Source organism: Protopterus annectens, chromosome 7.part0, assembly GCF_019279795.1.
Source record: "Protopterus annectens isolate FY-2018-M chromosome 7.part0, PAN1.0, whole genome shotgun sequence".
In the NCBI taxonomy this organism is placed as follows: Eukaryota; Metazoa; Chordata; order Ceratodontiformes; family Protopteridae; genus Protopterus; species Protopterus annectens.
The window spans coordinates 1016462129-1016479119 of NC_056739.1; the positions used below are offsets into that span (position 1 = coordinate 1016462129).

At 38.9% G+C, this 16991-nt stretch overlaps 1 protein-coding gene and 1 pseudogene across 1 annotated transcript in view; both read right to left on the reverse strand.

Annotated features, from left to right (window-relative positions):
- The window catches only part of LOC122806827 (isotocin receptor-like), a 231401-nt gene that overhangs the window by 147700 nt on the left and 66710 nt on the right, over positions 1 to 16991 (reverse strand). The window lies entirely within an intron of this gene.
- On the reverse strand, positions 339 to 4724 carry LOC122805767 (annotated as a pseudogene).

The window sequence follows — 16991 nt, forward strand, 5'->3', positions numbered from 1 at the left end:
ACCTTCGTGCAGAAGGATGATGGTGGCCATCCTCCACTTGGCTGGGACAAAACCAGTACTCGGAGTTAAGCTGAATAGGGTGCCTAATAGTTCTGTTAGTACCTGCCTGAGTTGATGCAGGATGCAAACTGGGATGCTATCGGGTCCAATGGAAGCTGTGTTTCTAGCCTTTGAGAGGGTGGTCTGCAGGTGTGTATATCTTTAATATATATTGAAAGACCACCTGTTTTGGCTTTGCTGCCCTCATAGGGTGAGTAACCAGGTAAGGATGGGGTGGTCTCCACAGCTTTGAACCTGGTTTCTGTGACTGCACAAACGTCAGCACCTTCCAGGTTTAAGAATGCTTGCAATGAGTGCAGTTTCATGTTGAGACTCCTATAATTCAGCAGCATGACCTTTAAATTGCATTTAGATGAGATTCTCATGTTGGTAGTTTTGACCTAAAGACATTACCTAAAAAAGGCACTATGGGGGAGACAAGAGCCTATGTCAGGAGTCTAAAGCCCAAGGGAGACAGATCCAGGCCATTTCTGGCAAAGCACTGTGGTCTGTCAGTCATGTTGTCCCAGGCCGACAGGACTAAAAAGTCAGTCATGTTTTGTTTGTATTGAGGCATCATTCTATGTGATATAAGATCTCTATCTGACTATATACATATATATATATATATATATATATATATATATATATATATATATATATATATATATATATATGGGTCTATTTCTAAATTTTGAAGTTTCAAAACTTCAAATTTCTTATGGCCTAGAGGTTATTGAGGGAGAGAGAGTGTTCCATAACTTGGATATTATGCAGGAGCTGAGTTTTTGGCTTTGGTTTCTTGGAGTTGATTTTTGTTGCTGGAGCATAGTAGTCTGGTGGTATAGTAGGGCTGCAGTAGATTTTGGAGGGATGGGACGTTAAGAGGATAGTTTACTAACTTGGAGCAAGAGAGAGTTGATTCAGGTGAAGAAGTTGAGGGAGTTCGAGCCAGTCAAGCTCAGTAAGTGAGATACAGTGGTGATTACGATAGGAAGCCTCGGTGGCAAACTTGGCGATTTGTAACAAGGTTTGAGCTTATTTAGGTTGGTTTGTCTTAGGTTGGTAATTATAGGAGAGGTGTAGAGTAGGGTGGTGATAAGGTGGGAATTGGCAACTGAAATTCTGGTTGTTTTGGTGAGGAATTGCTTATTTCTGTACAAAGCCCCTATTTTTTGTGAACTTTATTTATGATCAGAGAAATGTGAATATTGAATTTGAGACAGCTGTCAATCTCAATACCTAGAAGTTTGGTATGTTCTGCTGGGGAGATTATGGTGTTGTCATTGGCTGTAATATTAAAATGGGAGTTGGTTAGGTTAGGTTTTCTGGGTTGGAAGATAAGGAGTTTAGTCTTGTTTGGGTTGAGTATTAACTGTGCATTAGCTAGCCAAGTTTCTACAGAGATAAAGGCTTCCTGTGTGATCTTAAGCAGTTTGGTTAAGGATTGGATTGAGCAGATGATGGTGGAGTTATCTGCATATGGTATGAGAGAGGCTTGTTTGGTGGCAGTGAATAGATTATTGGTGAAGAGTGAGAAAAGTAGGGGTCCTAGGATGGATCCTTGGGGAACACCAAGTGAGACAAGGAGATGAGGAGATATGTCATTATGCCAAACAATGGATTATAGGTGGCCTGTTAGGTAGCTATGAAACCAGTAAGTAGCTGATTGGGAAAATGATAGATTAGTGAGAAAAGAGATACGTTGTTTGTGTGAGACCATGTCAAAAGCCTTAGATAGATCTAGGAAAGTTGCAGAGGAGAACAAGCCACTGTTTTATGCTGAAAGATAGTGTTAGTGAAATAGAGTAAAGAGGTATTAGTGCTATGGTATGGCCTGAAGACATGTTGGGTGCTGTACAGGAGGTTGTTAGTTAGGAGGTAATCTAGAACTTGAGAATGAATGCATCTTTCAAGTATCTTGAAAGGTGGAGAGAGGATGGCTATGGGCTGGTAATTGAAGACTTCAGTGGAGGGGCCACCTTTGTGGAGGGTAATGATATGGGATATTTTCCACAGTGTAGGGACATAGCATTCTTATAGGGACTGGTTAATCAAGATAAGACTGGATAGGCTAGGGCATCAGCTGCTATTTTTAGGTATTCACATGGGAGATTGTTGGCAACTAGTTTAGTAGGTTTAAGTTTCGATAGAATTATTTTTATGTTGGCAGTAGGAAATGGAGCAAATTAAAAGGCATTGGACAGATTATTAGGTGTTGATGTTGGGAGAGAGGGGAGGGGGTTGTGTTGTTTAGCTAGAGATAGAATGGTTTCCATGTGTTTATTGAATAAGGTAGCAATACTTTCAGAGGAGAAGAGAGTGTTAGGTGGAAGGGTGGCAACTTTACTTGGATGGAGAATGGAGTATATGGAGGACCAGAATTGCTTGGGGTTGTGTTGGGAGGAGTTAAGGGTGGACTGGTACTATTGGGTTTTATCCTGTTTTATTTTTGTCTAGCTGAGGGGTTTTTGTTACATGCCAGTGGTCCCAGGCTCTGTCTCTGATTTTCATTACTGACCTAGTGGCTTTCTGTAACCATGGGGAGTGCTGGACTTTGACTCTGGTATTTCTTATGGGGCATCTGTATTTAGAATGTTTAGGAAGTTGCTATTGAAGAACTGAACAGCGTCATCTAGATTGAGGTACTTTAGTGGAATCCAGTTACAGATTTTAAGGGATGACATAAATGTGAGCAGGTTAAAGTTTACTTTGTTATGTATTTGCTGAAAGATGATGGGTTTAGCACAGTATAGGTGATGTTTCAGTAGGAATATTGAGGTATGGTCACTGGGGCTGTCAAGTAGGCAGCCAGCTAAATATGACTGAGGGACTTTATTGGCTAGTATCCAATCAAAAGTAGAATGTTTGTTAGAGTTTTTATTTATCCGGGTAGGTGACTGGATAAGTTGGGAGAAACCGTGAAGGTTTAGGTGGTGGGCTGGATGGTTGTTGCTGCATATATAATGATAGTCAATCGACATAAAGTCACCTAGAATTATGGTTTCTTACGAGAGGTGATGGTTAGCCCAACTAAGGAGATTCTCTACAGGTGGGATGTTATGACCAGATGGGAAATAGCAATCAATTATGTTAATTGTTTTGTTTTGGTTTAGTTTGAAGTTGGCAAATAGAATTTCTTTGTTACCAATTTTAGGGGCTGATATGTTAAGGATCTGGATGTTTAGGTGGTGTTTAAACATTAGAGCTACACCACCCTCTTTCTGAGAGTCTATCAACACAAGGTATATCATAACCTGTTGGGAGCATTTGCTCATGACTGTGAGGTTTGAGCCAGGTTTCAGTCAAAATTAGTATATCTGGTGAGTATAAGGCTATGTTGGCATGGATGTTGTGGGTTTTATTGATTATACTTCTGATATTTAGACTTAGGAGAAAGAGGTCAGTTAGCTTTCTGTTGGCTGTTAGTTGTGAGATGGTGCAGTTATTAGACTGGTTATTAGGTGTGGAGTTGGAGATGCTAGGACCAGGGTTGAGGTGAATGTTGCCATTGAAGGCAAGTTTAGATAGGGCAGTAGATATAAGTTTTATAAAACTGATGATTAGTCTGTTGTATTTTAGGGAGATTTTTGTTTGAATGTTGCAGGTGATAGATAATGTGGAGCATGCATTGGGATGGCAATTGTGTTGTTATGCTGGGAATAACGAGAGGAAGGGTAATGGTTAGTGGTGAGTGTAGTAGTGCAGTATAAGTGGTTGAGTGGGTGTATTATGGTGTCTTGGTAAGATGTAAGGTGTGCAAGGTGAGTGCAAGTAAAGAGTGTAAGCATGGTTTGAAGACACATAGTTGAAGTAGTCAATGAAGACAGGTAGGTGGTGGGCGGGGCTCTGTGGGTGGGGGTATTGGTGTGATTGGTTACTAGGGTGATGGGAGGGATTAGTGGTTAGAATAAATGTGGGAGTAGTGGGGACGGGGGGAATTAAGGGCAGGGTAGAGGAGCAGAGTGAGCACGAGTGGAGCGAGTAGTGAACGGAGTGGGTAGATCCTTGTTCTTAGCAAGGGTCAAGGGCAAGAAAAACCATCAGAAGCAGCAAAAATCAGGTAGATTCTCCCCTGATTACTGCAAGTCTGACACTGAGTTAGACCATGTACAGGTCAAACTAAATACTTTGTTTAAGGAGATATCTAATCTCTGAGTGGTAAGTGGGACAGGGTTTTAACAGAGATGAGGTAGATTAAATGGTAATAGTGGTTAATTAAACAGCTGCCCCTCCTGGCAGAGTGCTTCACTAGTATAGGCAAAAACAGATATGTCGGCAGTGGAAGTGATTATTTACAGAGAAGTTACACACTATCTACTTCCATAAGTCTATTTGGTCCTACAGAGCACCTACATAGGCTTTCTGATGAGATTTCTATCAGGATATCCCTTTTTCAGTACAGCCGCAGGTTTCTGGTGCACAGTTCGGTAAGCAGGTAAAGAACATTTGGAGTAGGGAAGGGGAATCCAGCAGGGAGGCAGAGAAAGAAGATGGAGTGGTTAATTGCAATGACTTTGTCTTCAGGCCCTTGCACCTGCTCAACAACAGTTCCTTGTCTGGAGTTTTTAACCCAGCCAACTACTCCAAGTTTTCAAGCTTCATCCTCTGAGTACCTGAACACGTCCAGAAATTTTGTAATCTATGGATTTCAGCTTGTTAGGGAGCTTGGTTTCCACAGGCATTATCAAAAAGCTCAAATATATCACAATAAGAATGTTAAACACACTATGCATTGCAAGCCGAAGTGCAAACAGCTGCTCGCCTGGGTGACCAAACTCGTGAGCAAAAGTACTAGAGTGTGCAACGTTTGATTGGCTGGCTGACTGTTTCCAGCTACTGTACATGGAGCTAACTGCTGGGATGGTATCTCATTTAGGCTCTGTGTGTACATGGTTAACAGTACAAAGCAGTTTTGTTTCTAGAAAGTGCAGTGCCGTCTTATGTCAGATGTATTATACACCGAAACTGTTCCCTAGCCAAAGATGCAACCCATCAAGACACCATATTATTGCCACTCATATCGTTCAATCTGCAGACACTGTCCATGAAAAGTTCTATCTGTATGTACATATATATATATATATAATTATTGCCACTCATATCGTTCAATCTGCAGACACTGTCCATGAAAAGTTCTATCTGTATGTACATATATATATATATATATATATATATATATATATATATATATATATACACACACACACACACACACATATATAAATCATATATATATATATATATATATATATATATATATATATATATATATATATATATATATATATATATATATATATATATATATATATATAATGGTTTTCCTTCTAGGCCAGCTTAACATTTTTAAAGACAGTAAGAAATAATAATTCCCATGGTCTACTTGGCTGAAATTTAATGTGTCGATGTAGAAAAATAATTGCTACCATACACAAATGTTACTAAGAGACTTTAATACAAAATATCTGAAAATAGCAGAGGTTCAAGGGTGGAGTTTCCTAATGAAACATTTAACCCATGTATTATCACTTATTCTATACCACATTATCTATATCTATATATACATATATATCTATATACATATCTATATATACACACACACACATATACGGGTCTACTTCTAAATTTCGAGTTTCAAAACTTCAAATTACTTATGGTTGCGGCCATAATACAGAAGTTTTCAAACTCTGAAATGTAAATAAAAAAATAAATAAAAACAAAAAAAAAATCTTTTTTTTTTACATTTTTGCCCCTCTGCACCCCCACACTCCCTGCTAATTAAATATGCCAACTCTGAGATAGCACTACTGTGAGGAAAATGCTAAATATACTGTTCTGCGCTGTGTCATCTCCATTTAAATATTTCAGAGTTTCAAAACTTCAATCTTATGGTCTCGACCATAAGAAATTCGAAGTTTTGACACTTTGAAATTTAGAAGTTGGCACACACACACACACACACACACACACACATATATATATATATACATATATATATATATATATATATATATATATATATATATATATATATATATATATATATATATATATATACATACAAATATGATTGTTTCCTGTTCCCTGTGTGCAAAGAGAGTAATGCAGTGCCCTGCTCACAACTTCAATAACCAAATGCACTAGAGGAAAATAATGTCCATAACCCCCAGTGCAATATGAGACAGCAGACAGTATAGCAGGCATCAGCAGCAGGATGGCCAATGGGCATGTCAGTAGCAGTAAAAATGCAGTGCACAATGTGTAGTGCCTTAATGACTAGTGTGTGTGTGTGTGTGTGTGTGTGTGTGTGTGTGTGTGTGTGTGTGTGTGTGTGTGTGTGTGTGTGTGGACTACTACTCCCTTCACAGTGTCTAGGGGACATTACTCAAAATGCATACTGGAACATAAATGTGACTACTGTATCCTGCAGGATTTCTCCATGTTGTAGCACATTCTGCATGTTGTAGTTACATAAGCATGTAACATGTACCACAGACTGCTCGTTACTTCTTCTGCCCTCATGCACTTTATTAAAACCGTGGGCATGGCAGTGTGTGTTTTTGTCTGCCCCCAGGGAATTCACAACAGCCATATTTCTCTGCAGCTGAATGTCATTTCAGCCACATGCTCCCAAACAAAATGTACCACAGGGAAATGTCACACTTCCTTGGTGCCTGAACTTAGATAATCTTATTTATCTCAACAATTTAATATTACGAAGTAAAATGTCATTTGCAAAACTGTGGAGCATTTCTTTAGTGGAACACTGCTCACTAAAGAAGCAGTATCTTTTATTTTTGGGTATTAGCTTCAGTAATAACGATCGAAGTTACCTTATACATCTGTTAGAAAGAATTGTAACATGTTATAAGCTCACTGATGTAAATCATACTACTTAGTGAAAAGAAATGCATTTCAGCTGTAGGATTTTAGACATCTTCTGTAGAACACATCAGCGTTTTACCAGTGCCAGTACTGAAACCAAGCCTGAACAGGTACACTGTTTAAAACCTTAAAAGACAGAGACTTTGCTCACTTTGATCTGTAGCACATTTATAAACACTGAGCCATGGTGTGCACCAGACCATATTACAGTCGATGTCAATGAAACAGATGATTTCAAAATAAAACGATTATTTTACATAAATGTGCTTTGGATGAGAAGTTTAACCCAAGTCCCACCTGCCTGAGTTGGTGGTAGCTCAGATGGATATAAAAAATCCCAAATCACCTATCAAAAAAGATGGATTTGCCCAATGCCCTGGCCAAAGTTCCCTTAGTAGTATACATATTACCTTGGGTTTCTCCTGGAAATAGGCCACTAGGCAACCTGGACTAATTTGGCCAACAATGGGCACAAAAACAAATTAAAATAAATAAACCTATTTGAGCTGCATGCACCTCTACTTTTTATGCAAAATACTAACAACTGAGTACATTGAAAGTATAACATTAATAATTAGTAAGAATGGCTCTTATCTTTTAAGTTTCTGACCTTGCATTTTCAGCTGCTGGTGGAAGGTTACTACTTTAGAAAGGGATATGTGCATGTACAAATATCATGTTCTGATGATGGATGTGTATTTATTTTGTTTATTTTATTTTTTTAAATCAGCAGTACACTGCAAGTTTATATGAGACAGAGCTGAAGAGGTTGATAATCTCTTGCAGGATTAGACAAAAAAATTTTAACTTAGTTTATCAAAACAGAAGTTTTGATTCTCTATTTTTCATTGACGATCAGACTATCTGCCTTAGACACATAGGTTAAGAGAGCATCTTAATCTGCTGTTTGTTAGACCAGTTTAGTGTTACTAAAACTTTTTTTATCTTGTAACATTGGCCTGAGGATGAAGTCCACTTCAAATTTAGCAATGGGTCTTTCTGCTACCTTTATTCAATGAGTGAAGGTATTATCCACAGACCAGTTTAGAAGTACAGTCACTGACTTTTGGCCTGAACCTAAACAGTACTGAGTTGTTACTCTCTTCCCATATTTCAGATTACCCAGCCTATAGGTTGCATTCAAACTCTAAAGTCACGGAATCATGTCTTTTCCATGACACATAGTCTGCCTCTCTGCTTTTACCAGTCTATGTACTTAAAGATAATACTTCATATGTTTGCATCTAATGTTTATATAACCTGCATGATTTTTTTTCCTGGCAGCTTTTAAGAAACTGCAAACAAAGAAGCTTCTGTTTCCTTTCGTTATTGAATGCCTCTGGCCATCACTGGCAGACATGTTGGAAACAACATCCATAATTGTGAGAGACATTCACAGCAGAAAGCAGACTCTTCACCCAGTAGGGAAATAAATCATTTAACTTGCCTCCTTGGATGTTATGTGCTATACTTCATGTACCTAAACTTTCAAAGTTCTATATAGCTATTTTGCATGTATCATGTTTATTTCTTGAAAACTGAAAAACTAAATAGCCTTCAGTGCCCATTCAGAAAAATGGATGTCAGTTTGTGACTATTCATAAAGAATTCAGTGAATACAAATATAACATCACTTTAATGTTGTCAGTTGTTTTATTAAATACTTTGTATTATTGTTTGTTTGGCCTATCTGTTCACTTTTATGTAACACTTCTTTCTCTATGGTACAGTTGTTATAGTGTGTGAAACTGGATGCATTATTTTTTATTTATTTTAATTTTATTTTATTTTATTCTTCATTTCTGGCCTCAGTCTGCCTGTCCATATTGACTCCTTCTAGTCTTTGTAGTATGGTGGCATCCTGATATCAACCTTTATCAGTCTAGCTCCTCTAAAATTGAAAGGCCATATGGCTATACTGACTGGATGAAGCCAAATGACAGCAAACTAGGGTCGGAGGGGGTCATCATATGATGCTTTGAGAAATAAGTGCCTTCCATGGTTCTTGGCATCCATTAACATGTTAGTAATGTAAACAGTCTGTGTGGGAAGATGAATAAAAGTATGGGATTATGTAAAAATGTTATACATGCTTATGTTGCATTCTGTGAGTGGTTTCCCAGGAATCCCTAGTGATCACTGTAGCCATAGAGGATGTCTCAGTTTCATTCCTGCACATATTCATAAAATATAATCAGGCTATAGGCCATTCATGCATTTCCTCATGGATGGTCCTTTGCTACTAATAATGCTCACTGACCACCAGGCCAGCAACATCATGGGTAAACAATGTAACTTTGCATCAAAAGGCTATTGTATCATGGACCCTGTCTATTATTAAAGTTAAGTGTTAAATGTAATAATTTAGATGTGTCTGTTGCAAAAAACTCATCCTATCAGAGAAAACAGTCATGATTTACTCTACACAGCAAGGAAAAAGTTACAAGAAGGTACAATTTAAGACTCTCTAAAAATATACAAAATCCAACGGATTTAATGTAATAGCACTTACCACCATAAACTCCACGTCATAGCAAATATTTAAGTGCATTTTATTACATCATACTGGATTTTCTTTTTCATCTCAAGATAAACTAAGTCCTTCTTATCTAAGCCTCATTCCTTTAATGTGTGTGTTTAATCTAATACCATGAAATGGCCATCCTGCTGTTTTGTTATATGGCTTCTTACTTAAGGTAGACTGTTTCTTAGTAAGGATATGTGTACAAGACTATGGAGGGCAGAAAGTAAACATCTTTCATGTAATCCAGTTTCCATTGTATACAGCCCCACTTAGTGAGTGTATAGCTAAGTGACAGGAAGTGCAAAGGGTCAACCCTGCTGTTAGTATCTGAGTACTTTGTGCATTGGCTTTTCAGTATGGGGAGTCATTTCAATGACCATTCTATAGCGCGTATATATTTGATGGCTTGTCCATTGCTAAGATGATATTCACCCTTGTAAAGCAAAGGAGTTGCTTACTAATCTTTACCAATCATGGAAGAGCCATTAAAACATTTTTTCCAAGGATGGTATAACAGTTTCCATTTACATGACATGTTCACTTCAACAGAATATGCAGATGGAAGACATGTCATATGTATGAATTCTGGACATTTCTTACTTGTGTATCAATGATAAAAGTGATGTCAGTGTTTATGTTTGACATCAAACTGATCATTAGGGACTAGGCATCAGCTTTGGCCAAGATTTTTTGCTACCACATCTATCAAAGTTAAGTAATTTTCAGCTTTGATAGAAATAAGCTGTGCTGGTAACTTGCTCAATGAGTTATTTTTCTTTATGGAATTAAGGTGACAAAATGCTTCATCAGTGCATATCCTGCTTGACTTTAATGATATGTCCTTTCTAATACCTATTCTTAAATGTAAATGTAAACAAATGCACTTGCATAATTAATGGTTTTAGTTTTCTATCAGATATCGCTGTTTGAAACTGGATATTTAAAGGACTTCTTATTGAGTATATTTTACTCTTGATAACACCTTCATTCGTTTCTGGAAATGTGTGTTGGATTCATAAACTCCTCTGAATCAGATAGGAAGTTTCATGTTTTTATTTTAGATATTTTGAGATACTCACATCTTACTTTTTTAAATTATGATTGTAGATAAACTATGTAAGGAAGGTGTACACCTTTTTGTGAGCATCTAGATTCTCCTGGAAGCACAGAAGACATTCTTCTTTGGGGTTCATCTTTTAAATAAGCTCTTTCCACTCCTTTAAATAGTGAACTTACATGTTTAAAATCAGTGCACTATTTAATGGCTTATACCAAATGGGCATGTAATATGTGAATAAGTAATTACATTCAAGTGACAATTAAAGAAATCTAGAAGGGTAAAATGACTTCATGCTTACTATGTGCTCTCCTTTCCCTTATCCTGGTGGGACTTTAAGGAGTGGGAAAAGGAGGTTCTTCTTTCTTCTACCTTGTGGGCCAGCTCTGACCTTTTTGTTTTTTTTTTTTTATTTATAAATTTTATATAGTCTTAGTTTTCTTAGAAAACAAAACTATCCTTTTTACGCTCTGTCAGTGTGTGTTTTTTATGTATAAAGGTATTGACTGTGTGTTTGAATTTTCACTTATTAAAGACATCAATCTTAACCTTTATAAAAGCAAGAAAACCACTGTGCTAACATGCTTTTAGATGTGCCTACTTGGATGTTTCAGACACTCAGATGGAGAAGAGCAATTCAATACCTTTATAAAGCAGCTGGGGTTTCCTCAGTGCAAAAGGAAGATTTCTAAAGAGAAGAAAGAAGGTACTGCCTGCTAATATTAATTATTAATAGCTGAACAGCCTGGTGAAATGTTTTAGGATGTTTACACTGCCATGTCCACCACCTTCTAAGCAGGTACCCTCCAAGAAACAAATCTGTGCCAAGTGGAACATTAGATATGAAAACCTCTTTATGTGTGACTTAATGCACAGCTTCATAATCTCACACAACCTGAAAAAGATGGAGAGCAGACAAACGATTGTGTAGATGCCTACTGAATGTATCAACACATTCCACCTTTTCTAGCAATGATAGGGCAAGTTATTTTGTATAATAAGATAATAACAACATATGCATCCAGAAATGTAACAACATAATAAGCACCCAGGAAAAGGGGCTAGAGAATGTAAAAAAAATATATCAACTGAGTGGTGCATGAATACTCGGAATAACAACTAATTAATATAGGGAGGAGGCTTTAATTTTACTTCTTCACAGCCCGGCAAAAACATATAGATATATATAAAAAACCCTTCCAGACAGGGATGTGTGGTAGATGGGGTTGTGAGGAGGGGTTGACTCTACTAGCTTCAGAATCATTACCTTCTACTTGAACAGGCGTCATATCAGTATTCAATAGACAGGATCTTTCTAGCTGGACATTCTAATGTCCACATCTTTAGCACAGAGTGTGCTTCTTTGCCCCTTATCTGATCACCTGACCTCCAAAATTATAGAGTCAATCTTCTTGTTATGCCAAATGGAAGGAGTATGCAGACCTAATAATAGAGGTAATAAATGTGTTCATGGAGGTGCATGATGTAAATATTCAACATTTAGTATGCAATAAGTGTAGATTTTGATGCAAATATGGGCAGATATTTTCTGGGGAATTTGTTGTGAAGAGCTCCAAGTCCTTAAGACCCATCTGAAGTCAATGTATCATATAAGCATCTAGGATATCAACGACTTAAATAACTCTTCAGAAAGGCCAGGACAAAAACATCCAGAGTGAAAAAGATAAACGGAGATTGATCTTGATATTCTTGTACTCCAGTTGGATGAAATTTCCAACCAGGCTTATACATTCTGGTCCACAAATGCAAACTAAATTAAAAGCGAGCTGTGCAAACAGTCTTAATCTTTCCATGGGCAGGGAAGAGAACAATCACAATGACTGAGAACGCAGAAATTCTGATAGTGTGTTACAAGACATATGCACAGATTAAGACACCAAGAAGCTCTCCAGAGACTAGAATGATCCAGAAAACTATCCTGCTTTAGATAAACCAAACTCAAATGACTCTAAAATGTTCTTTTAGTTTGTGATAAGTAAAGTTGAATTGATACATCTTATTGCCTAACTAATTCCTTTGAAAATTCATGGGTCCCGTGGGCTCTATTGTCATATTTATAAGAAAGTCCATCTTCAAGCTTTAGGGTTGTTTTGTAACCATAAATGTCTACAGTGAAGTCAGCAGCCTCCTGCATGTGATATGAGCTGGCTTTGATAGTTCCCATCTTTTTGGTGGAGATTCCACATTATCTAATTGCTGCAATTCCATTTCATTTCTAAATGTGGACTATAATATTAAAATGGGCAGGAGGTTGCACCTTTGCAAAAGTGCTTATACAACACCTGCAGACCCTACCCACTTGCCATGGGGTGGGAAGGAATTGGGCACACCTGCTGAGAGCACAGTGGCATTGAGCAAGTGTCCTCAGTCTCCTCATCAACCTCTTACCTGGCTTCAGTTGAGACTGGGGCAGGATAAGGATAGTCCAGTAGGCCTGGTGAATGAGGAGAGGAGCTGGTGACAGCTGATGGTCAGCTCTTGGGACAGGAAACAACAAACAAAAATATATACAATGTAAGTATAGCACTAAGGAATGCCTTTCATGTGTCACCATCTGCAGTGTACTAAGCCTTTGTCTCTACCATGATAATATTTAAGAACCCCCCCTGGCAACTCTCCCCCTCCCCTATATACAGTGCAACAAAAGTGGGCAACACTTTTATATATATATATATTCTCGATTCTCATGTAAGGAATCACAACAATCCAGGTACAAACCAGCTAGCAATGCAGGAAGTACTGATAAACTGCTTACCAGTATGAGCCGTGGTCAGAACGGTTATGTATGTTTAACTATGGTTCTGCAGCTGTGTCATTCATAAAGTCTCTGCAACGCTCACCTAAGTATAAATGGATTCAGTATACAAAGCTATAAAGTGCACCAATGTTTACAGTCATCTGACAACTTGCCCCATTTAAGTGTCTCTCCTGACATGGTCAGCATTCACATATATGTTTCCCAACAGTGAAACAACAGCTGACTGCAGTCCTGAGACATGGTCAAGCTACCCCTGTACAGATATGACTGACAATGTGCAAACCCCATCAGGTTTTATCATGGCAACTTTAAATGCTGCCTTACAACATATCTATAAGGTGTCTCCCTAATTACAAGTGCAACAACTGCCTTGCTTTCCTTGAATAGCTCATCATGAAGTTAGAATGTAGCAGGTTTTTGCTCCCAGCTGAGCCATAACTGCTTGTGTTTAATTTACTGTTTACAACGACATATTGATCTAACTGATATTTCTGTTTTATGCTTACTCATTTTATTTAACAAACTCAGTGCCAGTTGCACAGCAGACAAGCCGTTGTATCTTGTAAACGCTACTCACTAGCATGAAGGAACTAGCTTAAAGAGCGACCTGAGTTTTGTTTTCTTTACTGTTTGTTTGGCCGCTTCTCTATAATTTGTAGGAAAGAAACTCTATTTTGTGTTATCATACTGCTTTGCTACCCAAAATTGTTCGAATTTACTGTTTGTATGCTGAAAGCTGCCTACTGTGTACTCCTGATTCCTTCACTGCTGCATTATACTCTCTCTTCTTTCTCCAGATTTTTGTTGTTGCTCGGGCTCCTACCAACCCCGCCCTAACCTCCTGAAAATCTCCCCTGAATGTCTGGATAAGAACCGGCTATCGGACACCTAATCCAAAGCTGTAAGGCCATTGTGCTCCCTGTGCTTTTCCTCAGCAAGGACTATTAAGAAAGTATGTGTACTCCTGCAAATGTTTGCTACTTCTAAATTTGATTCTATCAGGTCACAGTGCACTCCCCTGCCAGGCTAGCCAGCAGCCTCTACCCCCCTCTTTTGCTGCTTTCATCTTCTAGTTCCCACCTCACTTTTTACCCCCTCTTTACTGCTCCTTCTCTAGCACTCACCTTATTCTCTCCTCTTCCCTGATCCTGATAGCCCCCTCCCCCCTTACCTGTTCCTCTCCCTGGGGTCTCTGTATTTCAGACCATCTGAACACTTGGGGGTGCTCCCCTACCTTTCCACCATTCACTACTTCCTCACCCCTCCTTCCTCTTCCCCACTAAACTAGCCCTCTAACTCCTTTCCTCTGCTCTCTCCCTCACTGCTGTCCTAGATTTAACTACCCACTCTTAGCTTATACTGCCCTCCTCTACCCTTTTTCCTTGGAGTTTTCTTTTCTTTTTTAGCTTCTCACTCTGTCCTCTCCTCTGCTTTCTACACTCCACTCCACTTCTCTGTAGATCTTTCTTCCCATTTTACTCTCTGCGAGACTTACCTTACTATATTCACTCCTTACTGATTGTCTTCCTCTCTTTCTCCTCCTCTGGCTCTTCCTGCTCCATTCGCCCTGCGGGCTCACTCCACTCCAAATTCCACCCGCCCCTAGCACATCTACATTTATCCCTCACTAACTCCTCCCACCATTCTTTCGCTCCATCTGGTAGCCAATCCCAACCACTCTATAATTTTCTCCTCCTACTCCTCCCTTTTCTCTTACTCCTCCCCTTCTCATCTCACTTAATCTTCACCACTCCTATTCCACTATTACTCCCCCGCACCACTCACTTTCTCCTCTCCTTCTCTAAGCTTGAAACTTAATTTCCTATTTTTTCTCACTTCCTTCTTCTCACCCATTCCAAATATGCCCTCCACAACCCTCTTTTCCTACATACCCCCTTGCTCCCTACTTATCTTACTAATTCCTATCTATCATGCTACTTCATACTCGTCTAAAGCCCCCCCTCATATACCACCTTTTCAAACTACCCCACTTACTCATCCACAACCTCTTCTACTCTCACATTTTCACTCCATTTTCCCCTCCCTTACCCCTCTAAACGTTCTACACCTTTTCCAGCTCAAACTATTCTCTACCTCTTCTAAAACATCCTCTCTTACACCTCCTCTCTCCCCAAACATCTCCCTTCAATCCAAACTCAAAAGGCTAAAACTTATCTCTTGTAATATCCTAGCCTTATCTGGAGACATACATCCCAACCCTGGCCCTTGCCTCACTCCTAGCAACTCAATCTCCTCTTCCTCTTCATCCCCTACTTTAACCAAACTTCTCCCCCCTTCTCCTTCTTCTTCATCTCTCTCTCATAACACCCTTAAAATCTTCACTATCAATGCCCAGAGCCTCAACAGCAAAATCCACCATGTTCATGCTTGGATCAACCTCAACCAACCTGATATCTTAGCCATCTCTGAAACTTGGCTAAAACCACATATCTCTGACTCTGAAATCCTTCCTCTAGGTTTCCACATCCTCAGGAGTGACCGCTTAAACAAAAAAGGTGGAGGCTCTACCCTTATCTACTCTAACCGTCTATCCTTAATCCCTCTGCAAATCTAAACCCCACATTACAAAAACACTGAAATAACAGCAGGACTACTTCGACTTAATAAACATAAAAACATCTGCATTATTTCCTTATATATACCTCCAGGCAACAATATCTCAACCCTAGAAAATATTCTTCACTGGGCCTCAACTGAAATAAAGTATGAAACCTTCATTCTTGGCGATGTCAACATCGACTGGAATAAAATCAACACTCCCTCCCCCTCCCTAGCTATTAACCTCTACAACTTCACCCAAGTAATACATTCTACCACCCATCCTAACAAAATCCACCCCCCAGGGTCCATCTTAGATTGGATCTTAGTCTCTCATCCAAACAAAATCTCTCTCTCTGGTACTTCCCCTAACACCTTCAGCGACCATCTCCCTGCATACATCCATCGCTCTACTAACTCCTCCCAATACCAACATCATTACATTCAAACCCGTAACCTTAGCAACTTCGACCCCTCAACTTTCTCTAACATTTTTAAGCAAATCAACTGGCAAATCCTAAACTCTCTCCCCTTGACAATGCTGTCGAGCACTTTAACTCTATCTTCCTAAACACGCCAACTCCCAAGCCCCCCTTAGAAACAAGCGAATCAAAACCAATTCTGCTCCTTGGCTTACCAAAGAGACTAAAAATTCCATGCATCTCAGAGACAAATCCTGGAAACTTTATCAAAAAACTAAACTGCCTACTGCCTGGCTCCAATACACCCAACTCCGAAACCAAGTAAAAAAGTTAATCACCTCAGACAAAAAAATCTACTACAATAAACTTCAATCCAACCATGCTAAAAACCCAAAACAATTCTGGAAATCTGTTAACTCTCTTCTCCATCCAGGGTCAAGAAATAACCCCTGCCCTGATCCAAATTTAACTGACAAGGAACTGAGCACTCACTTTAATACCTTCTTTACAGACTCCATAGCTAAGCTAACCAAAACATTTCCAGACAAAAATCCTCCCAACTTTCTCAACCCCACCTCCAACATCCCTAATAGCCATCCCTCCATGTTCCAGCTTAAACCAGTTTCCACAATGTATATAAAAAAACTCTTATCTAAACTAAAGCCATGCTCTAATGCCCCCGACAACATTCCCCCCTCTTTCCTCAAATATGCTGCTGAAGGA